We start from the raw sequence: 26,830 nt of genomic DNA, 5'->3' as shown, positions 1-26,830 counted from the left end.
TTAAAAAGTGTGGAGCTCAGTGAAGATCCCTGTGGGATCCGACACTTTAAAGGATAAAAAGCTGAGTAGGAAGTCCTTTTACAGACTTGAAAGCTTTTGCTGTTCAGGAAAGAGGCAAACCATTTTAAGGCTGAGCTGGTAATTCCGGCCTCTAATCTCTGGATTAGGATTGGTTGGGATACAGAATCAAAGGCTGTTCTCAAATCTAGAACTACAACTGCTGCTAAGCCTCCATGATGAAGGATTTTTTTCAATTCCTCAGTGACTGCTAACAGTGCTGTTTCCTTGCTGCTTCCGTGATGGAAGCCCATTTGGGTGGTATCATATATATCCAGGATGCTCCAAAAAAAATAGGAGATATGTTTGTTAGCATAATTCTCCAATAATTTGCTGACACTAGGGAGTAAGGAGATTGGCCTATAATTGTCTGCTTGCTTGGGATCTACGGATGTTATTTTTAGTAAGGGTCTAACAATTGCATGTTTCCGGGCACCTGGTACGCTGCTGCTCTCAAGGGAGCGGGTTTAAATAAGAGCAAGCACTTGGAAGATTACATTTTCACCTTCCATCAGTGTGTCAAGAGGCCTCGGATCAAGCAGGAATCTGAATTTTACTGTTTTTATAGGTTCTTCATTATCTTCCTTCTCAACGGCAGGAAGGGTAATAGTTTCTCTTTTGCTAATCCATCCTGAGGGGTGTAATTGGCAACGTCATTGGATTCTGTTTCCCCTGCCAAAGCAGCACAAATGCTGTTGACTTTTCCAAGAAAGTAATTGACTAGCATATGCAAAGGGGCTCATAAGGTGGGAGATCAGAAAGAGTTGACTATTTTATAGAGCTCCTTTGATGTATTAGATCCACTCTCCACCCTAGGGCTAAAATAGACAAGTTGTGTTTTCTTACAGCATAGTGATGTTTCTTTATTGCTTTGTTATAATTTGACTTGCTGGCAGCATCAAAGTTTTTCCTCCATTTCCTTTTTGCATTATTTTTTTAATTTGACTAGTTGCTTAGAGAACCAAGAGTCATGACCCTGTGATTGGCTGATTTTGTGCAATTTCATAGGGACTAGCTTGTCCAAGGAATTCTTTATCTAGTCATTGAATTTGCATTTTATTTCAGATATTTCTCTATTCATATCTGGGATAGGGTTAAGCAGTGTAGTTTCCCAGTTAGCTGCAGTCAGTTTAGACCAGCAGCGACAAAGCTTTGACAGGTAAAGTTTTAATTTCTACTCTCGGGAGATGAAACGGGACGATATAATGGTCTGACTGGCATATTGGTATAATATTATTATGATATTATATAATAATAATACAGTTGCAATAAAGAAGTTAAAAGAAGTCTCCTAATCTTTAGGTGCCCTGGAATTGTTCCATGTGAGGGCATCACAAATCTGACTGTTGTCCCACAACTTGAATCATGAACCGGGGCCGTAAACAACAGAGCTCCTGATCTTAACATGCATTTTGGCATATATTTATTGAAAAACACTTCCGCTCCTGAGTATAAAAGATCCTATGCATAATACAAAGGATTTGAATGTTTTTCTTTTTTGTACAACTAGTCAATGAAGTTGTCTCAACTGGTCTGAGGCATCCTCATTTTTAGGTTTTGGCTCTAGACTGCGCACATGCGCTGTCTCAACCGAGACATGCTGCATCTAATTCATAGGCTAACAGCCAGCCCATCGCTTCCCATTTGCTGGCACCATCGTCGCTCCATTTTGCCCATTTGTCAAAGACATGCATACGTCATGCCTTTTCCGGTGTTTAGCCCTCCCCGAGAACACCGACCGGCTTCTGTTAACATACTCAGCAGCCATTTTTAAGCATGGTTTCAGCAGTACTTTTTTTTTTTTTAAATGGGTGACCGGTTGTGCCACATTTTAAGCCATTAGAACGTCCATTGCGAAAATATGAACCGCTGGTGGTTCAAAATTGCTAAGCACAGTTAAATAAGTTCGGACATTTATGCATCCTCTTTGCCACATTGTTCCCACACTGTCTGCCATGTCTTGAAATGCTTTGCATTTCTCTTTAAGCAGCGCTAAAATACCATGCACCTTACCCTCGTCGTTCCTACATTTGTAAAATGTTCTTATTATATGATGGCTAAGATGTGGCACTGGAGTGCAGCGCTTCTTGTTATTAAACGATGTCCATGGCCAACATCCACCATCAGAGATGGGCCACGTTTGCATGTACTCTGATTAGGCGGACACGATCATCCAACACAGATCTAGGGGCAGATGCTTCAGTCCCCCGACTGACTGCTTTCAGTAATGCACTGGTGGGTGTCCTCTAATTTACATTTTGTGCATCTTAATGATTGACGGTTCCATGTAGTTAGTGCAGTCTAGGCCAGACCATGGCAATGCTGCACATCTGGTGGCTCTGGTGAAACATCTGCACAGAGTACAGGTTGTACAGGACTCGGGAGCTTGAGAACTTACCCCTGTCGGTCAAGCACAGAGCCACCGGACCATAAGTGTGCCTCAGCACCCCAAATATGGATGGTTTTACTGTTGTGGTGCCATTTTCAGTGTTTGCATCTGTTTGTACTGACTGTGAGCACCCAGGAGCTTTGGGTTTGAGCCCATTAGAATACCTATAAGAAGTCCCTGAGTGATGCTAATTTCACTACCGCCACCATTATGAAGCATTCACTCAGCAAAGCCCTCCCTGCCATCATTAGAGTGTCGTCTCCAACGATGACCATGGGACCTGAAAGATAAAGCGAATCTCTCTGCCATTGTGAAGAAAATCCAGGTTAGCAACACGGTATTTTTAATCTATATTTACGGATTGATATTAGTGTTCTTAAGTTAGCAGTAAGATACACCACTGGAACAAGGCATGCTTAGGATTTGATCAAGGTTAAGCGGATAAAGCACATGCATGCCTGGTACAGCCGAGCCCTATGCATCCCTCAGATGTGCTGCAGGAATCATTATGCACAGGATTGCTGTCGGAAAAGGGGCACTGGCCACTGAGTTAAGCCTAGTGAGCATTTTGCTGGGCGTTTAAATGGGATATTCCTTATTAAGCCAATATAAATCATGCAAAAAGTAATTTATAGAGCAGCACGCTGATTAAATAGCTCAGTGAGCCGAGGGCCCGTAGGAGAGATGTCCGCTAAGTCAGCAGGTTGGAAGGCGGACAAGGCGGACACAGTCTTCCTTTCTCCAAGTTCGCTAAAGTGAAGATTGATGAGTGATAAAATCATATATTACGTTAAGGAGCCGGGGGACATTTCAGTGTATGCTGTATTTTAGAAATGGTAATTAGTAATATACTTAATCAAACAATGCTGCCGCTGGGGACGGTGCCAAGGCAATAAGGAGCACCAGACGAGCCTTGTCGATGTTAAAAATGAAATCTCTCCTTAGTAATGTCTTTTTTTGTCATTTCTGAATTTGCTGATGCTTTCTATACCTGACCAGTTTCTGCAGTTTCGAAAATAAATAACTGTGCAGATTTAGGCCCTCATTATGACTTTGGCGATCTCAAACCGGCCATAATATGGTTACTGCTGGATTTCCGCCACATTTAGGGCAGAAATCTGGCAATAGCCATGCTAGTGGACGAGGCGTCTGGGCAGTGCTACCACCTGCACCGCAGTAGGATGCCGCCAGCAGTATTTTGACCAGACAGAAGGCCTGGCGGTGTCCTTCTGGCGGGACGCTGCTGGCGGTAGTAGCACCCCTTCCGGTTCCCTGACGGACGACCTCCTCGCTGGACAAGGTAAGTCGGGCGTCCGAAAGGGGAGGAGGGTGGGAGGGTGGGGGTGTTGTGAGTGAGTGTGTGGTGTCTGCGTGTGTGTATGTGTCTGTGAGTGTTGTGGTGTATGTGTGGTTGTATATATGTGAGTGAATGCGTGTATGTATGTTACAGTGAGGGTGTGTCTGTATATCAGTGTGTATGCGTGTGAGTACGTATGAGTGAATGCGTGTATGTGTAAGTGAATGCGTGTATGGAAGTGGTGGTGCATGGGTGTTTGCGTGTGTGTGTGTGTGATTGCGAGAAGGGCGGGGCGCTGTGATTCTAGAGGGAGCGAGGTGTGGGGATTAGGGGGGGCTGTGATACTAGGAGGGGTTGGTGATTGCTGGGGGGGAGGGGGAGCCTTCTACGGCTGACAGGGAAGGAATTCCCTGTCACCAGTAGCCCTACCGCCATGGCACGGCCGCGAAAACCATGGTGGTATGCCGGCTCATTATACCACTGGCGGATATGTGTGGTCCGCCGGGTTGGACAAGCACATCTCCGGCTCGGCGGTTCATAGCGCCATGACTGAATAATGTGGCGGTATACACTGCCAGCCTGTCGGCGGTGATACCGTCACATTAACCCTCGCGGTTAAAAAGACTGACAGGGTCAAAATAAGGGCCTTAATTCCTAGAGCATTTCAGCAAGAAATACTTCTGTGTGCATTTTCTTTCATGAAGTCTTTAATGTCACATTTAAAATATTGCATAACTGTAGAGTGCTTCTTCAAAAAAGCGCTGTGACGTGGCCTGTGCTGGCTGCATGATAGCGCTTTTTTTAGTGACTTCCGTCCATGCTGAACAGCTGATGTGCTGCTAGACCACATTGCTAAAACACACTCACCTTGGCAAGGCTAATAGCTTCGGCATTGCAGAGACCTATTGGCATTGCCAATGCTTGTTCAGGTTGGCTAGTATTATGGCAGCGTTGTTTTGGATGATCTGAAAGTGCTTCGTCTGACATAAAAAAGGTGATGGGAGGATGCTTGCAAAAACTCTAACCACTGGCAATTGCTCGAGGTAGCATGCCAACCCATTGTCTTTTTGCCCGCCATGCCACCTCAGACTAGACCCAGCCATATGCAGATCATTCATGACCTTGCTCTAATAGGAGCAGGCAACCTCAACTGCCAAGCCAGGTCCTCTCTGTACCGGAACACCAAACCAAGGTGGCATGGTATGCAAAATAACAATGTGAGATTAATTCAAGCATTCCAGCACTTCATTGTACACTTTAGTCTGTCACCTTAAGTGGGAGGGGTATGCCCAGACGTGGGTCCCGTGCACACTGTGTCAGTAGTGCCAACCTGTGCCTCACTGATGAGCCCTAAGGTGGGTGAAACCCAACCTGGGTTGCTTGTGTTCCAGTTCAGGAAGGAACTGGCTTGGCAGGTCAGGCTGGACTGTTTCTATTGGAGCAGGGTCAAGACTGAGTTCCGTATAGCTAGGTCCAAACTGAGGTGGCCTGGTGTGCAAAATAACAATGGACTGGGATGCGGCCCGAGTAATTACCAGTGGCTGAGATTGATACAAACATTCCATCCATCACTTTTTTGTATACTTTGGTGTGTTGCCCTAAGTGGGACGGGTATACCTAGACATTGGTCCTGTGCACACTGTGTCACTGGAGCCAAGCTATACTTGGCTGATGAGCCCTAACTAGGGTAAAACTGGTCTTGGGTTGCTTGTGTTCAGTACAGACAGGGCCTAGCTTGGCAGTTCAGACTGGTCTGTTTTCTTTGGAGCAGGGTCAAGACTGATTTGTGTATAGCGGGGTGCAAACTGAGGTCGTATGGTGTCGGAAATGATGATGGCTTGGTATTTGGCCCAAGTAACTACCAGTGGCTGCAATTAATTCCGTCATTCCATCCATCATTTTGTTGAATACTGAAAGTGCTGCATGCACGCTTTTTTGAGGCAGACTGCGCTATATCGTGTTACCAATATCAGTTCAGGATTGGACACATTTGTTGATTGTAATGCTTTTGTGAATGAAAGCAAGACATAGAAAGATATGGCAGAAGATCCAAAGACAGTGACTGCAGTATTTCTACACAGCAGATATCTGATTATGAAAGGATAGGTCATCATCTGTCATAATTCCTAAGTTTCCAACATCCTTCATTGGGCTAAGAGGGTTCCAAGATGGGGACCCAAGAAGACCATCCCAGTCAGTACCAAGGGTAGGTCTGAGTAAATACGATTTCTCTCTTGGACAGATTCAAATTTAGAAAATGTTCCTTCAACCATTTCCGGGAGGTCTCTAGCTCCAAGAAAAGGTGGAGTGGGCCTCGGGAGATCCTTCGTGTGGATTAAATTAAATCTGTGTGTTGTCTGTATATCTGCATATATAATAAACATTGGAGATTTATTTCGCAGATCTGCCACCACTAAATCCACCTCTGATTCAGTGCCAATCCCTGGCTTAAATCCCACCTGTCTTTCAGCCATCTCGTTGTTGTCTTCAGTAAATTTAAGAGATCAGGAGATGGGCCTGGAGCCAGCAGTGTCATCAGTGCCCTAGAAAGGGTTTATAGGTGTGGTAGAGTAAAGGCAGAGTTAAAGTTTTAAAGCTCTAGAAAATACAAAGACGCCCACAATAACTTTTATAAGTAGTCTTTGATTGAATATATTTTTTTTTACAATAAACTTTGTATTTCATCAGACTCTAATTACTCCATTTGAATAACATCTTAAAGGTGATTACAAAATCAGTGAGATATCTCTTCCCTGCGGGTCTGACAACTCAGCTACCATGTTTGCTAAAGGTTTTACACATATATTTTTCACCCTCTTCCCCGTAAAGTCTTGGGCACGGTATCGACAGGTCCTGGGCAGGTCATGCAGGTGCCTGCAGACAGTGCCTCCTTTGTTTTGGAGCTCTAGTGTTCCTTGTTAAGATTGCATTACCTGCTCCCTAAGAGAAGTGGGAAAACTGACTTTGATAGTAGCTGGGCAGACTGCAGAGAGCTGACTGTCTTCCTTAGTCTCGCTGAACATTTTTAGGCACATTAGCCTAAAAAGAAACCTATAGACCAGTCTGCCAATCTCACTTTCCTTCTACCTGGATCTTCTTTCTGAGCCCTCGCCGTCTCATCCTTTTATCACCTGGTGACGGTTTTACTCCTACTTCTCCTTCTGTCTTGCTCCTTAACCACACGTTTCCCTCTGGCCTTGTTTTTCCTTCCTTTCTGCTGCATTGCACTCCCATGCAATGTAGGATCGACACGTTTCTGCGGCATTCTGCAGTTACGCAGGGTTTAATCAGGATCTAGTGGATACAGTACACATTCCTGTTAAACTGGTGAGATTCTGGAGAACATAATTTGCCAAAGTCACATACATAACAGGTACCAAAGAAGGGAAGAGATGTTATATCTGTTCTCTTCCATTTTTAGGTCTGGTGTTAGCCAAGACCTTTTGTTTTTAGTAAAATCACATATATTTATTATTTATATGGGCTTTCCACCAGAAACTTCATCTTCATCATTTCTTTTGTCCACTGTAGCATACAGCAATGGGTCAGTCCCCTTCAGCCATTGGCTAGCTTCACTGTTTGTGATGGTTTTCTGTTCTTTCACAACATGCACTTGCATATAAAAATAAGCCCCCTTTAGTTCCAGGGATACGGTCCCTGTAGGAGGCTGGCCTGGTTTATAGTGGGTGCCTTGGGTACTTACACCTTATAACAGGTCCAGTTATCCGTTATTAGTGAAATGTAATAGTGTTCTAGCAGCTTAGGCTGATAGAGGTGCTATAACAGAGCAGCTTAGGCTGAACTAGGAGACATGCAAAGCTCATGCAATACCACTTATAGTTACACAGTGCTTATACACAAGTAAAGACAATACTCAGTGTTAACAAAAATAAAGGTATTCATTTGGGTGACACAGTACCAAAAATATCCTAGAGACAATACTCCTTCTGGAGGTAAGTATTATACACAATATATACACTAGACACCAAAATTAGACAAGTAAATAGTCATAGAACAATGCAAACAGTAGGAAATCCTATTGAATGCAATGGGAGAAAATATGTCTAGGGGCAACACAAACCATATAGTAAGAAAGTGGAATGTGAATCACGAATTCCCCCCTAGACAAGTGTAGTGTGTGCAGAATCGCTGGGAGAGTAAGAATACAGTAAAGGTAAGTAAATTACCCCACCCCAGAGCCCAGAAGACAGGAGTAAAGTACTGCAAGTTTCCTTAGGACACACTACACCTCGTTTTGGGGATTTTGCAGCAGCCAACCAAGTCTGCAAAGAACAACTGCTGGATTATTGGACCTGAAAATCTGCAAAGGAAGGGGACCAAGTCCAGAAGTCGAAAGAAGTTCCAGGAAGAACAGGAGCCCCTGCCAACCCAGAAGAGGGTGCAAAAGAAGAGTCCCTGGTTAGTCAAAGACTGCAGAAATGCACCCTAGGAAGATGCCAGCGGGGTCACTCCCCTTTCCTTTGTCCAGTTTCCCGCCAGAGCAGGGGAGAAGGGGTCCCTGAACCGGTGTAGACTGGTTTAAGCAAGGAGGGCACCATCTGTGCCCTTCAAAGCATTTCCAGAGGCTGGGGGAGGCTGCCCCTCCCCAGCCTGTAACACCCATTTCCAAAGGGAGAGGGTGTAACACCTTGCTCTTAGAGGAAATGTTTTGTTCTGCCTTCCTGGGACTGGGCTGCCCAGACCCCAGGAGGGCAGAACCCTGTCTGTGAGGTGGCAGCAGCTGTAGCAGCAGTGCAAGCCTCAGAGAGCTGGTTTGGCAGTACTGGGGGTCCATGGTCGAGCCCCCAGGATGCATAGAATTGGCTCCCCAAAACCAGATTTGGAATGGAGGGACAATTCCATGATCTTAGACATGTTACATGGCCATATTCGGAGTTACCATTGTGAAGCTACATATAGGTATTGACCTATATGTAGTGCATGCGTGTAATGGTGTCCCCGCACTCACAAAGTCTGGGGAAATGGCCATGAACTATGTGGGGGCACCTTTGCTAATGCTTGTTGAATATGTTCCAGGTGTCATCTTAGCCTGTATGAGCTTATGAATGTACTAAGATGCCCTAATGTCCTGTGTTCGGTTTAGTTCAATGAGTAGCATTTACGCATGTTGCTTAGGGGCATCACTGCTAAAGTAGACAGAAAGGACAGCATTGCTGGTGGGCGTGTGTGTGTGTATATATATATATATATATATATATATATATATATATACATATATATTGGCTGACAACATTTGGTTGATTGGGTAGAGTTCCCATTTTAAAAGGTAGACATCCATGTGTATCCCAGAGTGTGCAATCTCAGAATAGAGACAGTGCTAAAATGCAGGGTTTTCAATCTGTGCTGACTTCCTCTTGGAATTGTGTCTTCAACTATGAATTCTGGGACTTAATCCAAGAGTCACTTAAGGACACAAAGCCGATGTTGAGCCCCTACCAAGCCTTTCTTAGGAAACGCCACGGCTGTAAAATGTGGAAGCTTGAGAGCTTGTCCACCCAGTCCAGATGGCATCCAGTATGTGGACGCTTGTGGCTGGGGGCTGATTTCAGTATTTTACCCACAGGGGCTGCCTGTGACAAGCGCCATTAGGTGTCTCTGGTGTTACCTGATGCTCTGTTTTGACAGACAGGAGCCTCTGGCTGGCTGCCTCCTCCATACCCAGACACCCTTCTCATCTTCATTCCTGTAACTGATGCCTTTGTGGAGGGGCCAAGATCAGGATAAGTGCACCCTTTGAAAAACTAATACAGGGGCAAGTTGTCTTGTTTTTAGTTTGTCTGCTAGTGCTGTGAGTCTAATAGAGCCCTGTGCATCACAGATGTGCCCGTTATCTGTTCCCACCCTACATGCCACTATTGATGCAGGCATTAAACACTATACAAATTCGGTTTGTGGTATTACTGTTTTTTTTTGTTTTTGTTTATATAAACACAGTTCATTAACCCTTATAGTATTTTGTAAATAGTTGGAAAATGTGGTCGGAGAAAAGTGCACCAATACTAGTGGAAGCATTCGCATAATAATTACGATTATGCTGTTAGGCACACGCATGCTTTTATTCTACTTTTAACGTTTGGCATAGTGACGTTAGCCCTACTCGGGCAAAATGTATTGTAGTGGAATGGAATGAGACTGCAGGAATATTTGTCATCAATCCGTCACATTTTGTCTGTGCAACTGGAGTGCATCACGCGGCCTGACTGATGGATACACAGACGGCGCACAAATAAATATTCTTGAATGGGTTCGAATTTGCTTCTCTGTGATTGGCTGGTTTATTTCTCTGAATTAATCAGTAATCTTCACATGATGCGTTTCTTTCAAATCAGCAGACTTTAAGAGTCAGACAATGTAGGTTATCATTATTTGCAGGAATAGTTGCATTTCTTACAATGGTAGTTGTAATCTTGTTTGCAATAGTTTATCTTGTTTAGCATTGCACATTGAACCGGACAAATATTAAGAAAGGTTTTTAAATATTTGGACTTGATTGACTCACACGGTTATAATAACTCCATTAATGGCAGTCTTTGGTCTGCTAGTTGAAGAAGGTCTGACGTCCATGTGCTGACTACTGAATAGATAGATCAAAACATATTCTATTATCGGTGACGTAACGAAACTTGAGGGAGCCCCCTGCAAAGTACATAGAGGGCCCCCCTCCTAACTTCCTCAACATCTCTCATGCCAGGGTACTGAGCTGAGAGGGCCCCCTGGAGCTCGGGACACCCCCCCTTCAACTCGGGGGCCTTTGTTACACCACTGACCACTATTAGTGGAAAAGTACGGTGACCTTAATTTGTCTTGCTGACTTTTACTGCTGCCACCTTTTGCCTGTCAGTGCTCAGCCTGAGACAGCTGGAAGAGACTGGTGCTTGGAGCTGATGAGTCCACTTGTCCCCAAATACATTTAGACATTGTCCTTGCTAGAGGTGACCTAGTAACTAGGTGGCACTTGATGATTGATGGCTTGTGCCTACTCACCAGTGCTTAATTTGTGCTTAATGTGTCCTGTGCTGAGCACCGGCAATTATTTTTGAGGGCAGGGGGGTATTCTTCTCCCTCAAGCATTTTCTGCGAGCAAAAGACACATATGGGAAAGACAGAGGAAGGGAAAAACGAAAAATCGTCACAAAGGTAGAAAGCAGAAAGCTGCAAGAAGGAGCTAAAGGGGCAGGGGGTGGCTTTAAATGGATTGAAGAGGCCAGAGGCACATTTAAATGCAGCAGCCGCATGTTTAAGAGGAGGGCTTTGGGCACTGGCACCTTTTTATTTACAAATTAAGCACTGCTACTTTCCAACATCCACTTTCAATTTTATGCTTCTGCCCATCGTTTCTGCGGGGTGCAGAGGATCCATATTTCTTGGCTTCAGTGGGTGGCAGATGTAAAATAAGTACATCATGCGGCAGAGGGCATAGTCCACAAACAGCTCAGGAGTAGGCCTAAAGTCTACCGCACCTCTCAAACCCACATCTGCGGTTTTTGAGAGCACACCCACAGCTGATCCTGAGGAGGTAGTTAGCCAACATACCCCTGTTATTTGTGTCTGCGTGCTCCACATTCACAGGGCTCTAACCCCAGTTTATTATCTGGCATTAGCTCCCAAACTGACAGACCACGGCAGAAACCTCAGCATAATCCTGGACAGCAAACTGACCATGAAGTCCCAAAATTAATGCAGTCACCTTTTCCTGCTTTCGCACACTTTGCTTGTTATGAAAAGTCTTCAAATGTATCCCGCTGAACACCAGACGTACCGTCACTCAGGCACTAATCACCTGCTGACTAGACTACTGCAATGCACTCTACGCTGAGATCACCACACACCTTCTGTAGGAAGTCCAGACCATGCAGAAATCCGCTGCCAGGCTCATCCTCAACCTCCCCAGATGGACCCACATCACCCCCAACCTCAGAAAACTCCCCTGGCTCCCCATAAAGAAGAAATGCCAATTCAAGCTGATGATCCACGTCTGCAAAGCAATGCACAACCAAGGACCAGGCTACATCAGTCCTCACCTGAACTTCCATCACCGTATCAGACTACGCTCAACCTCCCTTTCACCAGCGGAGGATGCTCCTTCTACCTCTCAGCGAAATCCTGGAACATCCTTGCTACTACGGGCCTCCACTTCTCTACTGGGATTTCAGAGAGCACTCAAGATCTGGCTGTTAGACTGAGTCACCTGAACTGATCCTCAAGCACCTGTATACTCTCTCGGGTGATTAGTTGCACTATATAAATCCACTTGGCTTGTCGGATGGCCCCTTGAGAAATCTCTAGGAGGTTTCAAGGGAGAGCAGCTAAAACTGCTTACTGCCTGACTATGGCAGACAAGAAAGATTGACTTTTTTTTAGGGCTACTGACTTTTTCCCACTGCCTTTTACCTGCCTTCCGCATATAGTCATGTAGAAGTATTTTATCATGTACTTAAGTTTACATTTGGTTCCAGCTCTCAGAACACTTTGGTACATGTTTCCACCTTGGGCCTTTGCTGCATATTGGTTTTTTATTGGGGGGGCGGTAAACATATTTTATTGCACTTTGTGTAATAGTTAACAGTGAGAGGGACAGTTAGATACAGTTTCATTTCCTTGGTGAATAATATATATGAACAAAAAACACTGTACGGCATAATTTGTATGTGATTGAAACAAGTTGTACATGAAACAGCATTCAACATGCCCACCATCTCTTACTTCTTACCCCTAATAAAATGTATCAAAACACCCTTCAACTCCCCCCTCCCTCAATCCCTGTTGCTCTTATTCAGTCCATGTTAAACAATTAAAGTCAACCTTCCTGGGATATCACTACCGGTATGTGAACAGGGAAGAAACTGCAATATATTCAAATAGTAATATCTAGGTCAGTCCATGGGGGCATCAGGTGAGGAGTAGAGGCCAAGGACACCCATAATTATGGTGTGATGTGTAGTATTGGATCACTATCCCTAAGGGAATCATGGCAAGTGTACGTTGTCGTGGTCTTGAACATCTGTGTGTTTGAATTCTCCCTAGCCGTTTCCATCAGGGCCCTTCCTCATTTGGCATCCCGCAGTAGGGTCATGGCCTTGTACCCAGCCCATTTTTTCATGTCGCGGTGCCATTTCACTAAAGTGGGCCCTTTAGTATTTTTCCAATTAAGTGTTATCAGTTGTCTGGCAATTATGAGCGCTAGGTCCATGACCTTAGTGGTCAGTTTATGATTGGCAGGTCTGGGGAACAATCCCAAAAGACACACCAAGGGTGATGTTGGTAGTTTATGGTCCATAATGTCGTTCAGACTCTCCATCACCCTGCTCCAGAAGCTTCAGAGCTGGGTGCTGTCCCAAAGCGTGTGCAGTAATTCTGAACCTATTTCCCCGTACCTGGGGCACTTCGCCTAGATGGAGTGAAAGTATTTGTTAATTTTGCCCCCGGTGTGAGGCATGCCCTGTGTAGATAGTAAAAGTTTATCATTTTGAACTGTGCATTTCGTGAAACCCGAGGAGTAGTAGTGAGTACCTTAATCCAATCCAATCACTGTCTGTTAGCGGGCCCCTACATCTACCTCCTATTTGTCTCTTAGGCCATGGAGGGGCATGTGTGTGTCTCCCTGAATAGCCTTATAGAGGTTTGTGGTGGCCTTATATTTCCCTGATGTTGTGCAGACAGTGGTACAGCTTGGGTTCAAACTGAACCTCACCCCACAACCTATGTACCATCACTGTTAAGGATCCGAACAATAAAAACTGGCCCGCAGGCAGCTCATATACAAGGTGTAGTTTGTCAACGGTTTGTAATCTACCCCCTGCATAGCGGGCGCCAAGTGTTTCAATGCCACATTCCACGCGTTCTGACAGTCGCTGGCACATATCTGATGGTGAAAATATAGCTAGCCAGTGGAAGGGGGGTCACCGATGAGTAGGGGACTATGATGTTCCCTTCTGGAGGCATCGCAGCCCCAGCAGTGTCTGGCCATTTTTTTTAGGCACCCTATGTGGTCCACAAGTTTCTTAGTACTGAGGATCAGTTGGGCTAGCCAATGAGATGACGGGGTTTGCGGTCCAGCACCCCCAGCGTCTCAACCTCTCTCCGCCACCCATCGTGTCACCCATTGCAGTTGTGCTGCTATGTAACAGGATTCAAAGTCAGGGGCTGCTAGTTCCCCCTGTAGACAAGGGCTCTGGAGTTTGGGAAGTGCCACTCCACAATGACCCCTATTCCAAATGAAATCCGTTAGCAACGTACGGAGTTCCCGGAACTTGCCTCTAGGAATAACAATGAGGAGTGTGGCAAAGAAATATAGCAGCTGAGGCAAAGCAGCCATTTTAGTCACCGCTACTCTGCATAGAACTGCTAATGGTAGCATCTTCAAGAATGTTATATCTATCCTCCATTCACACTCTGACTCATCCCAAATCCATTCTACTACTTTCATCTCCTAAATAACTCTGCCTAAGCTCTTCCCTCCACATCTAACTCACCAAACCTCACTTTACCGCTGTGACCTCCCAAACAACCCTACTAAATTCGCCCTCATTTATCTCACCCTGCTACTATGATTTCCCTAACCCTTCCACAGACTCTTCCCGCCTCCGTCCTCCTTTACTCATCCCAAGCCTAAATTCTATTACCATATACTCCCAATTAACACTTCTGGATTCTTCCCTCCTCCACCCCTCCATTACTCCAGTCAATCCAACTAACAAACTCTCATATCCGCGGCTCAAATTAACTCATAATAATACTAAAACTGTACTCATATTTCCCGATACTCATTAATCACTAATTCTTGTTGGGTTCCGGAGTAGCGTGCTACTCGCCGAAAAGCACTTCGACGCCTCGTCAGGGGTAGTAAGCGCTATATAAATACTATGACAATACAATACAATACTAGAGCGGAAGGCTGTCCAGTGATGCATGTTGTTTTCAGTGAGTGGAAGCACACTGCTGGCTTGTCAGCTGCAGCTTACTAGTGCATTATGGGATGTACAATTCATAAAAATATGTGTGCTCACAGTTCCTACGTTTATGCCATACTTGTTATAGAGGTGGAGCTTATATTGATGAAAGAAACCTAAGAAATAGGAACACAAATACCCATGTGAACTGCAAATAGCATAATCCAGTGGGAGGACTGATGCTAACAAGGGAGGCTGTTCCCTCTCATTAAAACTCATAGGAAGCTGCTCCATGAGGGAGCTATAGTTGTTTGACCAGCCATTGTGATATACCTTAGCTTGGGGAGGTACTATACCAGATAAACTTGAAAGCAACATGGACTACTGTCTATTGACGAGTGCCACTTAGCATCACAAATGTGTAAAGAGATGTCCTACACTAACAGTGCACATATTTGATGCTGTGAACTTGAGCACTGTGCGTCCAAATATATTTGTGAACTGGATATACATAATGCATGGAGTCGGCTGGTGTTGGCATGGCAGTAGTGTGCCCCTGCCCATTAAGAGATACAGATTTTTGGCTGGGACCATTAATGAACCCTATTGCCTGGGACCATTGATGCTTCTAACTGCCCAGTTTACATATGTGCCAAGAAAAGAGTTGAGGGTTTATCTGAGGCAATGTGTGGGCCTAAAAGCAGGAATCTTGATCACACTGTTAGTCCCTGTGTTCTGAGACACCACACTCAGCACGTTGATGACTGCCCACACTGCCGGAACTGCACTGGTATATCTGTGCTCGCGGCCGCCCAATGGGAGCTCTTTGGAGTTCAGTATATAAATCGTAGCAGTGGGATCACGAAATGGAGCTCTGGGAGAAAGTTGTCAACCTTGTGCTTCTTCTTTGCTTCACAAGTGAACACCATGGTTTCCAAGCCTCATTTCAGGTCCTTTTATAATGCTATTCAGCCTTCTCAGAACCTAGCGCACAAATGACAATTGCGCCCCAAGAATTTGGTGCTTAAAAAAGAAACTGGCAGAGAGGTCCTTAGATATTCCAGTAGTACCTTCGATTGTAATTTTTCTGTGTAACCCATGAAGTTGAAGGCATTTTTAGATTCCCTTTCAGTGCATTTTGCTTTTTTGCCCTGCACAGTTTAGTCAGGGCTAAATCAAAATGAGTTGCCATGGTTTCTGTGTGTGGTCAATCAGAGGGCACAGCTGACCCATTGTTTTCAAAAAGAGTCTAAGCAAGTAGGACCTGTATGGGGTCCTTTGACTTAAAATGGAAAGAAGTGCTGTTGCAAATTTGGCTGTGCCTGTAGTTTGGTGTTTCTGGATACATGATTCAAGCCTGGTCTAGACTGCCTTATAAGGAACTGGCAGATTTCATTCATCTCCAGAGAAAAATACAGAAGAGCAATAGCTCATTTATGTTGGTCTCTAATATTGGATCGTCCATGAATAACACTGATATTCTGCAATTGGTTGTATGACGGAACCACAAGTGCAATTACTACGATTGCCTTTACAACGTGGTACTTACAACGCATCCATCATTACAACTAATGCACTTACATTTGTATTTGTGTTTGTATACATATATATATTTATATATACACACACACACACACACATTCCCACCCACAAACCATACCCGCCAGAAGCCCTGATAATTCCCTTACCACCCTAAATCCCATATCAACCTAAAACCTAAAAATACCATTACAACCCCAGAAACCATACCCACCCTAAAGTCAAAAAATGCCCTTACCACCCTAAAAGCCATACCCACTCTAAAACCTGAATACATTTCCTTACCACTTCAAAACCCATACCAACCCTAAAACCTAATAAATGCCCTTACCACCTCAAACCTAAAAATACCCTTACCACCCCAAAACTCATATCCAACCTAAAAATGCCCTTACCACTGCAAGGCCCATACCCACCCTAAAACCTAAAAACCCTATATACATATATGTATAGACTGAAACCACTTAATACTTACCTGTACTTATCTGCAAATCCGCTACCACTCATTCATCTTTGCCTCTACAGAATAAAAAAAATAATACTTACCGTTAAAACCTTTACCACGCATATACCTTTACTGTTCATGCCTTTAGAACGAAATTAGTTGTAAAGGCATGCTTGGTAAAGGTATATTTGTAGTAAAGGCATGCGTGGTAAAGGCATGTCTGGTAAAGGCATATTCGTGGTAATGGCATTGTTGTAAATACACTTCGTAGTAAATGCATCTTTGTAAACAATGTTTCCCCAATAATTTCTATTAGTGATTGTTATCAAGACAGAAGAAGGAAAGATTGCCAGGACTTCTGTCTTGTTGGGCTGTGGTGCCTGTGGTATGTTTATCGGGGTTGGGCTACAAAGAATAAAATTCCTAAGAAAGACAAGAACACCTCCGAAGGTATTAAAACTTTAGATGGCTCTACATTAAGGTTTGGCTAAGTATTGGAGATGTCTTTTCCACTGCATGTCTCTTTAAGAAATCACACAGACGTGTTATGTTTTGACATTATTGTGTCTCCCAATTACACATACGTTTTGTAATTCCATGACTGAAAAAGCACAATATGCATGTAAATTAGTCAACTTGAACTATTTCTTTATCGTCACAGTTCTATCATGATCATTGCTAAAATGCAGGAAGTTACTGATCTCTGAAAGATGAGGTGAAGAACTCTACTTCGGCTGTAATAATGGCTAATCTGTTGTCTTTGCCCCTGCAGTATCATGCATTTTCCTCACTTTTTGCCTAAGGTTTGCTCTCTTCCCTTTATTCTGGAGAATGCTTGTGCTAAACCAAATGAACATTAAGCTGTAGTTCTTTTCGGACAAATGTAATCCTTGACTGAGAAAACCAAAGGTCTAATTAGAAGAGAATTTACAGAACTGGTTGATTATTTTAATTTAATCACCTGCTGGGGTGCCCTTGTTTTTTGCACCCAAGAAGGACCAGGCTTTTTGACTTTGATTTGATTACAGACGTCTCAATTGAATGACAGTCAAGGATTGATATCCTTTGCCTTCAAAGAAGGGTATATTGTAGTCATTTCATGGAGCTTCATGGAGTCTACAAAGCTTGATTTATGAGGTGCTTATCATTTGCTTATTATAAAGGAAGGCAACAAGTGGAAAATACATTCTGCATCCTACTTGGGCATTTGTAATATTTTGTGGTGCCATGTGGGTTGTGCATTGTTGCAGCTATTTTGAAGCATTTTATGGATTCACTTTTTTCAGATATTTTAAATCAGTTTGTAATGCTTTATTTGGATGATATTACAATGTTTTCAAGGAATCGTACAGAACATCAAGAACATGTGAATGTTGTATTTTCAAAGCTCCAACAACATCACCTGACTTGTAAGCCTCAGAAGTATGGGTTTGGCAAGGAAGACGTTGAGTACCTTGGACACAAAATAAATATTTCTGGTCTAGCTATGGATCCTAAGAAGATGTCTGCTACTACGGATTGATCTTCTCCTACGAATGTTAGGGAGACTCAAACTTTCCTTGGGATGCAAATTCTTATCAAGTTTATTTAGAATTTTGCAAATGTAATTAGTGATATTAGTCAAGTCTTGTAAAAGGTTTTAAGACAATTCATTGGTATGGACTCTTTGGTATGGATGCTGATGCTGACCACATACTTCAAGGTGAGTCTTCCAACAAGTACTCAATGAAGGAAGCAGTATGTATGAGACTCTGAGGGAAATGGAAAAATACTAAGGGAAGGGAGAAACACTGAAATGGCCCAGCGGAGTCTTCAGTATTTCACCGCTCAATCAATAGTTGTCCATCGCCTATGGCAAGACCAAGTATGTTAGTGTTATGTGTGGCCATCAATAGTAAAGCATTGAGTGTAAACCGAAGGGAGCAACAGAAAGCAACAAATGTGCAAGTGAAGGGAAGGCTAGTTGCAAACTAGTATGAGTGAAGAAGCTAACAAAGCCCATAGTTGCCAGGCAACGTGTTCTCAATTGCACTATATTAAATAATGTCTCTTCCCAACTTGACTTGGAAGTACTCCTCTGTCATACTGAACTGGGAAATCATTGTAGTTTCCAATGGGATGGGTACCCTGATGGAACGGAAAGGACGCTAACATTGCCAGCACCTCTAAGGGCATGTTATGGTTTTCCACAGTCTCCATATCCTCTTCTTATGCCTGTAGAGACTAGTATGTCCCAAAAAGCGGTGATACCTCCTTACAACCCTTTCACAGATATCCCATCTGTCTTATTGCAATTGCAGTATATCTAAACGCACCTGCAATAAGGCAGACTGGAATTCTGTTACGTTTGTGATGGAGTATCCGTCCGCCATAATCTAAATTGGGCCCATTAAAACATTGTGTACTGAACAATCTGTTTCTTCTTATTACCATCCCAAGGCAAATAGGCAAACAAAGCGATTGACTCAAGCCTGGCTGAATATCTGTGATCCTACGGTAATGCTATTCAAGATAATCGGGCTTCTTGGCAATTGTGGAATTATATTATAAACATGCAACTCAGTGCTGTTAAGCTTTCACCTTTTTCTGGGTGCAAGGATTTCACCCAAGGGTATTTTCATCCTTTCATTATGTTGATCCTTTGGTTCCAGCAGCAGCTAATTATTTGAGTCAGTTACAGAAGCATAGATAGCATGTTTCTGAAAGTTTGTATTATGCAAGGGTCAAGAGGAAAGTATATGCTGATAAATCAATATCAAATTCTGCTTTTTTGCTCCTGGAAAGGTTTGACATTCTTCTCTTTTTGTGCTTCTCCTTACTTTGATAGTGAGGTTTTGACTATAGTTATTTTGTCCGTTTGATAACTCATTAGTCTAATCCTGTGGCCTTTTGATTGAGGTCATACTTGGAAGATTCACCCAGTATTGCATTCTTGTCAATAAAAGCCAAATGTGCATGAAAAACAGGAACCAGTTAGAACTGGTTACAGGATAACGGCGATGGTGAGACCTTGTATAGCAATGAGATAAGAAAATGAAGTCAAATTATGACTTGAAAGAGCATGTTAATAGAAGGGATGAGGTGGGAACAGAGTGAGTTGGACGGACAGGAGGCGGAGACTCTAACAAGACACAAAAGATGCTAAGCATAGGTCAGCTGAGCAAAGAACGTGGTGACTTGACACAGATATTAATTCTGAAGTGAGAAACGTTCAGTGGGCTTAGGGGGAATAGGGGAGCAAATAAGGGAGGTAGCCAAGGAATCACATGTGTTATGTTATGTTATGTTATACTTGTTTATACAGCACACCTGCATCAAAGTTTCTAGGCTCTACTGATACATGCATATTCTCTTTGACTACTGCTAAAACCTATAATGCAAATTAGAGAACAAAAAACATTTCAGATGTTGTCTGAACCAAAGTAAGAATGGCTTGGTACATAGTGACATTTTCAAAGAATTCACATAGGTGCTGCGGGGGCCAAACCATCACTTAACGTATCTTCATTTTCTGGGAATACTTAAAAGAAATAGACCATTTGATCTTAAGCTCCAATTTGGCAGCCATGAAGTCAGGAAATTGTTGTTACAGAGTACAATGCACGATTGTCATGGCTTTAAAGGTGATCTTTTGGCATACCTCTCTTGGCCCCTGTGTACATTGCAAACCAACAGTGCGACTGCATTTTTAAATAGCTGAAGATTGTTTACGGATTTTGCAAAAACCTCAAGCGAAAAAACATTTCTGTAGTTAATGGGAGACTGAATCAAAGCATTTATCACTATTATGTGGTGACTCCTTTTCAAAAAGGGTAAGATGGCTCAGATGTTTTTTAACAAGTCAAAACGAGCTAGCTAGCAACTTTCTTTACTTAAGAATCGAGTGACAAGTTAGAGTCCAGTTAAATCCTTAGATTGCATGCAGTAGATGAGATCAGAGGAGGAGGAGGGACATTTACAGATGACCAGTTAAGAGCATCCTGGGACATTGCTTCTTGAAGTACAATTAGTTTTTGAGTCTTTTAGGATTTTACCTGAGAAAGTTCTGTGCATCCACCAATGGACCAAGTACAGGGTGTAAGGCAGGACCGAAACGGATGCTGAACCTGTTCAAAGCCAAAGATTAATTGATTGTCATCGGTGTACATATACAAGTTCGCCACAGTCCTAGAGAGCAGTCCGGCCACCGGGAATTGTTGAAAAGTAAGAGCAAAAGAATGAAGCCCCGTGGAACAGCGCAATGTAGGCTTTGACTCAAAATGTGGAATCGAATCACTTAACTTGTGTTGTGTGATGATTAACGCTTGGAGAGAAGTGGAAATCCTTGTCTTCTTGAGATACGACCAGCCTAGAAGTGATTGGTCCGTAGGCTTCAAGGCTTTTGTAATGTAGTTTTTAAAGCTTATTGTATTAGAGCAAAACAGATGAAAATAGAATTGCAGAATAAGTGTCCCGAATATTAAATGAAGATTAGTGTTGTGACCACTTCTTGTATGTTTTAACGAGGTTTAGCTTAGTATCGCGAGAGTTGATGGCTGCCTAAGGTTCCATGGGATGACCTGAATCAACAAGGTTGGCAGAATAATAAGTAAGTGCAGTGGTAGATAGCCAGACAGAAATCAGGTACCTGATGACATCTTTCGGGTGCAAAGCGTGGGAGCGTCTGCAAGGCTGCCCCAACTCAGTAACTCAGCGAGTTAGCGCTTCGCTCCACACGTGACTGTTCAGGAGCAGCTGCAACCACTGCTCCAGATTTCCAAGTTGCGCTGCCTGTAGCGCATATAGGCCCGTATTTATACTTTTTTTAGCGCCGCATTTGCGTCGTTTTTTGACGCAAAAACGGCGCAAACTTGCAAAATACCATTGTATTTTGTAGGTTTGCGCCGTTAGCCGTCAAAAAGCGGCGCAAATGCGGCGCTAAAAAAAGTATAAATACGGGCCATACTACCTTACATTGCTCCATTGCTTAATTTATAAATAAAAAGGCGCCGGTGCTCAAAGCCCTCCTTTTAAGCCCGCGGCTGCTGTAATTAAATGTGCAAGGACGGAATGAGGCAGCATAATCCTGAAGCCACCTCGGGCCTCCTCAATCCATTTAAAGCCACTCCCTGCCCCTTCAGCTCACTCTTGCAGCTTTCTCCCATTGTGACGCTGTTTCGTTTTTCTCTTCCTCCGTCTTTTCCATATGTCTTTTTCTCATAGTAAATGCTTGAGGCAGAAGAAAAAGCCCTGACCCTCAAAAATAAGTGACGTTGCTCAGCACCGGAAACAACAAGCACAAATTAAGCACTGCATTGCTCCCAAGCTAGCGCATGCTGTGGAGATGGTGATGGTTCTTCCATACACCTGTGTGGCTACCTTCTGCATTGGCGCACTGGATCAAGATGGAATTATGATACGGCCCCTGATGTTGAAACATACCTAAAGGAAGCACAGACTTGCCATTTTACATCCTGCAAATGTTTTTAAAGTTTGAGGCATGGGGTAAGCATTTAGGAGACTTGGGCCTGATGTATGTGTAGGCAAATTGCAAATAGTGGGTGTAAATTGTGGACCAACTTTTTGGAACCTGCCCCGAATTTTGTGATGCGACCTGTGAACTGATAGTTCACATGGACAAGTTCCCATTCACAGGAGTCGCAAAATGACTTTGCCTAGTGAATATTAATTAGGCATATCACAGTTTGGGACTCTGTGTGAATGGTCCTGAATACAGGAATGAATTCATGCAGGGGGACAGCAAACTTTGGCCTCTGCATGTGCATTCCCAAATGGGATCCTTTTTAAAAAAAAGCCAGGTCAATTGAAGGACCAGGTGCTGCTGAAAAAGGTCCCCTTTTTGAGGAAACATTGGGGAGTGCAGGCAGTGGTGGAGTGCAGGCTGTGGTGGAGTGGAGGCTGTGGTGGAGTGCAGGCAGTGGTGGAGTGAAGGCAGTGGTGCAGTGCAGGCAGTGGTGGAGTGCAGGCATTGGTGGAGTGGAGGTGCAGTGGAGGCAGTGGTGCAGTGCAGGCAGTGGTGGAGTGCAGGCATTGGTGGAGTGGAGGTACAGTGGAGGCAGTGGTGGAGTGCAGGCAGCGGTGGAGTGCAGGCAGCGGTGGAGTGCAGGCCGCGGTGGAGTGAGGCAGCGGTGGAGAGGCTGTGGTGGAGTGCAGGCTATGGTGCAGTGGAGTGCAGGCAGTGGTGGAGTGCAGGCAGTGGTGGAGTGCAGGCTGTGGTGCAGTGGAGTGCAGGCAGTTGGAGTGCAGGCAGTGGTGCAGTGGGGTGCAGGCAGTGGTGCAGTGCAGGCAGTGGTGCAGTGGAGTGCAGGCAGTTGGAGTGCAGGCAGTGGTGCAGTGGGGTGCAGGCAGTGGTGCAGTGCAGGCAGTGGTGCAGTGAAGTGCAGGCAGTGGTGGAGTGCAGGCAGTGGTGCAGTGTAGTCAGTGGTGCAGTGGAGGCAGTGGTGGAGTGCAGGCAGTGGTGCAGTGCAGTCAGTGGTGCAGTGGAGGCTGTTGTGGAGTGCAGGCGGTGGTGGAGTGCAGGCGGTGGTGGAGTGGAGTCAGTGGTGGAGTGCAGGCAGTGGTGCATTGCAGGCTGTGGTGGAGTGGAAGCTGTTGTGGAGTGGAGGCAGCAGTGGAGTGGAGGCAGCGGTGGAGTGGAGGCAGCGGTGGAGTGCAGGCTGTGGTGGAGTGCAGGCAGTGGTGGAGTGCAGGCAGTGGTGCAGTGCAGGCTGTGGTGGAGTGGAGGCTGTTGTGGCGTGGAGGCAGCGGTGGAGTGCAGGCTGTGGTGGAGTGCGGGCAGCGGTGGAGTGCGGGCAGCGGTGGAGTGCGGGCTGTGGTGGAGTGCGGGCAGTGGTGGAGAGGAGGCTGTGGTGGAGTTCAGGCAGCGGTGGAGTGCAGGCAGCAGTGGAGTGCAGGCAGCGGTGGAGTGCAGGCAGCGGTGGAGTGCAGGCAGCAGTGGAGTGCAGGCTGTGGTGCAGTGGAGGCTGTGTTGGAGTGCAGGCAGCGGTGCAGTGGAGGCAGCAGTGCAGTGGAGGCTGCGGTGGAGTGGAGGCAGTGGTGGAGTGCAGGCAGTGGTGGAGTGGAGGCAGTGGTGCAGTGCAGGCAGCGGTGGAGTGCAGGCAGAGGTGGAGTGCAGGCAGCGGTGCAGTGGAGGCTGTGTTGGAGTGCAGGCTGCGGTGGAGTGCGGGCAGTGGTGGAGTGCGGGCAGTGGTGGAGTGGAGGCTGTGGTGGAGTGCAGGCAGTGGTGAAGTGCAGGTAGTGGTGGAGTGGAGGTAGTGGTGAAGTGGAGGTAGTGGTGAAGTGGAGGCAGTGGTGGAGTTCAGGCAGTTGTGGAGGCATTGGTGCAGTGCAGGCTGTGGTGGAGTGCAGGCTGTGGTGGAGTGGAGGCAGCGGTGGAGTGCAGGCAGCGGTGGAGTGCAGGCTGTGGTGCAGTGGAGTCTGTGTTGGAGTGCAGGCAGTGGTGCATTGGAGGCTGTGGTGGGGTGGAGTGCAGGCAGTGGTGGAGTGGAGGCAGTGGTGCAGTGCAGGCAGTAGTGCAGTGCAGGCAGTGGTGCAGTGGAGGCAGTGGTGGAGTGCAGTCAGTGGTGGAGTGCAGTCAGTGGTGGTGTGGAGGCAGTGGTGCAGTGCAGGCAGTGGTGCAGGGGAGGCAGTGGTGGAGTGCAGGCAGTGGTGGAGTGCAGGCTGTGGTGGAGTGCAGGCAGCTGTGGAGTGCAGGCAGCTGTGGAGTGCAGGCTGTGGTGCAGTGGAGGCAGCGGTGGAGTGGAGGCAGCGGTGGAGTGGAGGCAGCGGTGGAGTGCAGGCTGTGGTGGAGTGCAGGCTGTGGTGGAGTGCAGGCAGTGGTGGAGTGGAGGCAGTGGTGCAGTGGAGGCTGTGGTGGAGTGCATGCAGTGGTGGAGTGGAGGCAGTGGTGCAGTGGAGGCAGTGGTGCAGTGGAGGCAGTGGTGGAGTGCGGGCAGTGGTGGAGTGGAGGCAGTGGTGGAGTGCAGGCTGTGGTGGAGTTCAGGCAGTGGTGGAGTGCAGTGGAGGCATTGGTGGAGTGGAGGCATTGGTGGAGTGGAGGCATTGGTGGAGTGGAGGCAGTGGTAGAGTGCAGGCTGTGGTGGAGTGCAGGCTGTGGTGGAGTGCAGGCAGTGGTGTAGTGGAGGCAGTGGTGCAGTGGAGGCTGTGGTGGAGTGGAGGCAGTGGTGGAGTGGAGGCAGTGGTGGAGTGGGGGCAGTGGTGGAGTTCGGGCAGTGGTGGAGTGGAGGCAGTGGTGGAGTGGAGGCAGTGGTGGAGTGGAGGCTGTGGTGGAGTGCATGCAGTGGTGGAGTGGAGGCAGTGGTGCAGTGGGGCACCACTGCTAGCTTCTGCTGAGGACATTGAAACGATTTCCAAAGAAAACTCTGAGCAGAGGCACTGCTACTCCTTTGTGAATCACTTACACCCCAACTGGGGGGTCGGTAGCTGATCACTGGTTTTCCATTGACACTGAATCATAAGTAGGGGGAGGGTGGTGGGATTGCCACTTCACACCCCTCTTAGTTCCAATTAGGAAAGGGCACAAAAGCCCTTTTACGTTTCAGAAACTTGTTGGGCCTTTGTATATTGTAAAAAGCCCTTTTGTGGTGAAAACCCTGTGATTTTGTGTATCCTAGCGTTTGTGACCTCAAAAGGGCTTTGTTCATCAGGTCTTATGATGCAATAATCCTATTAGGCTCATCCAGTAGTCCAAATGCTACACACGTGTGCATCTTCACAAAGAGTTTGCTGTTGCAATCGTCTTGCACTTGCTGTACTTCCCTCTCAGTGATGCCCTACAACAGAAGTGACGTAGGTGGGTCATGCATGTGGGGTATTCTTATGACACCTAGACTTTTCGTGTTGGGTTATCTGGAGCCATACTACACAGAGTGCCCTGGGGCCGCAGGTGTGTGTGCCCGGGCACCGTGGGTTTATAGAAAGGCCGCAGACGCTTGCGCAACCCCTTCTGTAATACAGATGGCACCGGCGCATCTATAGCACTGGTGCAAACACAATGGGGGGGGGTTCCCTTATTTACATGGGGCATGGCCCCCTGCGAATGAGGAAACACTTTGACTTTACTCCCCTTCCTTATTATAGATGCAGGCGCAGAGGCAAAGGAGCCTTCACGGGCGAATTAACTTGCGCCACAAAGAGGTGTCACATAATCATTGAGCTCTCCCAGGCGACCCTTGTTGCGGGAAAAATGAGTCTCATGGACCACCCCAGACACCCTCCTGCTGGCCGGTGGTGCAGTCTCTCACTGCACCTGCCTGAAGGAGGAGCTCTGCCCCCCTTTAAAGTGCGGGCCGGTTGCCATCTGCACAGTGAAAGGCAAACTAGCTGCCCGCCGTTTACTTATGCGCTGCCCCGAGGGCGGGCGCCGGGTCGCCCCTGTGCTGAAAGCAGTCCATTACCTGTAATATCACACATATTTGGGCAGTGCGACCTATACATAATATGGGCTCTGCTGTTTGTGTATACAAATAATTACTTGATTTTCAAATGATAAGGTCAGAGATGCTTTTACCTGGGTTCCTGGGTAACAGGGCAACCTGTTAGGAAACTAATTACTCAATTATGCTGCATTTAATGGGACTGTGCCACAGAAGGTGCTGAATAGTAATGATATGTATTACAGAGTGCCTCTTAACTTTTAACAACTCATTTTCTTTGTACGATTCAATACTCTGCGAGCATAGTCTGTCAAACTGTGGTAGTAAATTCTTTCAGAGACATATACCTTAATATAAACATTAAAAAGTCTAATTTGAAAGGAAGTGTGACCCTTTGGCATAGTTGCCAACTTTGCACACAGTGGCTAAGTATCTGCAAAACATATGGGTGTGTTATAAAAATAGAAATAGATTAGGCAATGATTAACAGATTTAATAAATTTAATAATCACATTGTGTGATGCTGGGTAAATTACTTAATCTCGCTGTGCCTGCCCCATACCTACCACAGTTGTCAATGCCTAGTAAATGGCCATTATGAAGCTCTATAGAAACACCTGAATATTTACTTTAGGTACATGTAGACCCTGTGGTCTAGGCTGGGGACCAGTTTTTTGCAGCGTGATGTACTAGTTCTAGGTTTGGGGACCAGTTTTTTGTGGCGTGATGTACTAGTTCTAGGTTTGGGGACCAGTTTTTTGCGGCGTGATGTACTAGTTCTAGGTTTGGGGACCAGTTTTTTGTGGCGTGATGTACTAG

The 26,830-nt window shown here is 45.7% G+C and overlaps 1 protein-coding gene across 3 annotated transcripts in view; it reads left to right on the top strand.

Moving 5' to 3' along the window:
• The window catches only part of FBXO16 (F-box protein 16), a 224,569-nt gene that overhangs the window by 85,678 nt on the left and 112,061 nt on the right, over positions 1-26,830 (top strand). The gene's annotated exons all lie outside the window — the stretch shown is intronic.

This window comes from Pleurodeles waltl, chromosome 5, assembly GCF_031143425.1.
Source record: "Pleurodeles waltl isolate 20211129_DDA chromosome 5, aPleWal1.hap1.20221129, whole genome shotgun sequence".
In the NCBI taxonomy this organism is placed as follows: domain Eukaryota; kingdom Metazoa; phylum Chordata; class Amphibia; order Caudata; family Salamandridae; genus Pleurodeles; species Pleurodeles waltl.
The sequence above is the reverse complement of the archived record's forward strand: the minus strand, read 5'-3'. Positions and strand labels throughout refer to the sequence as shown.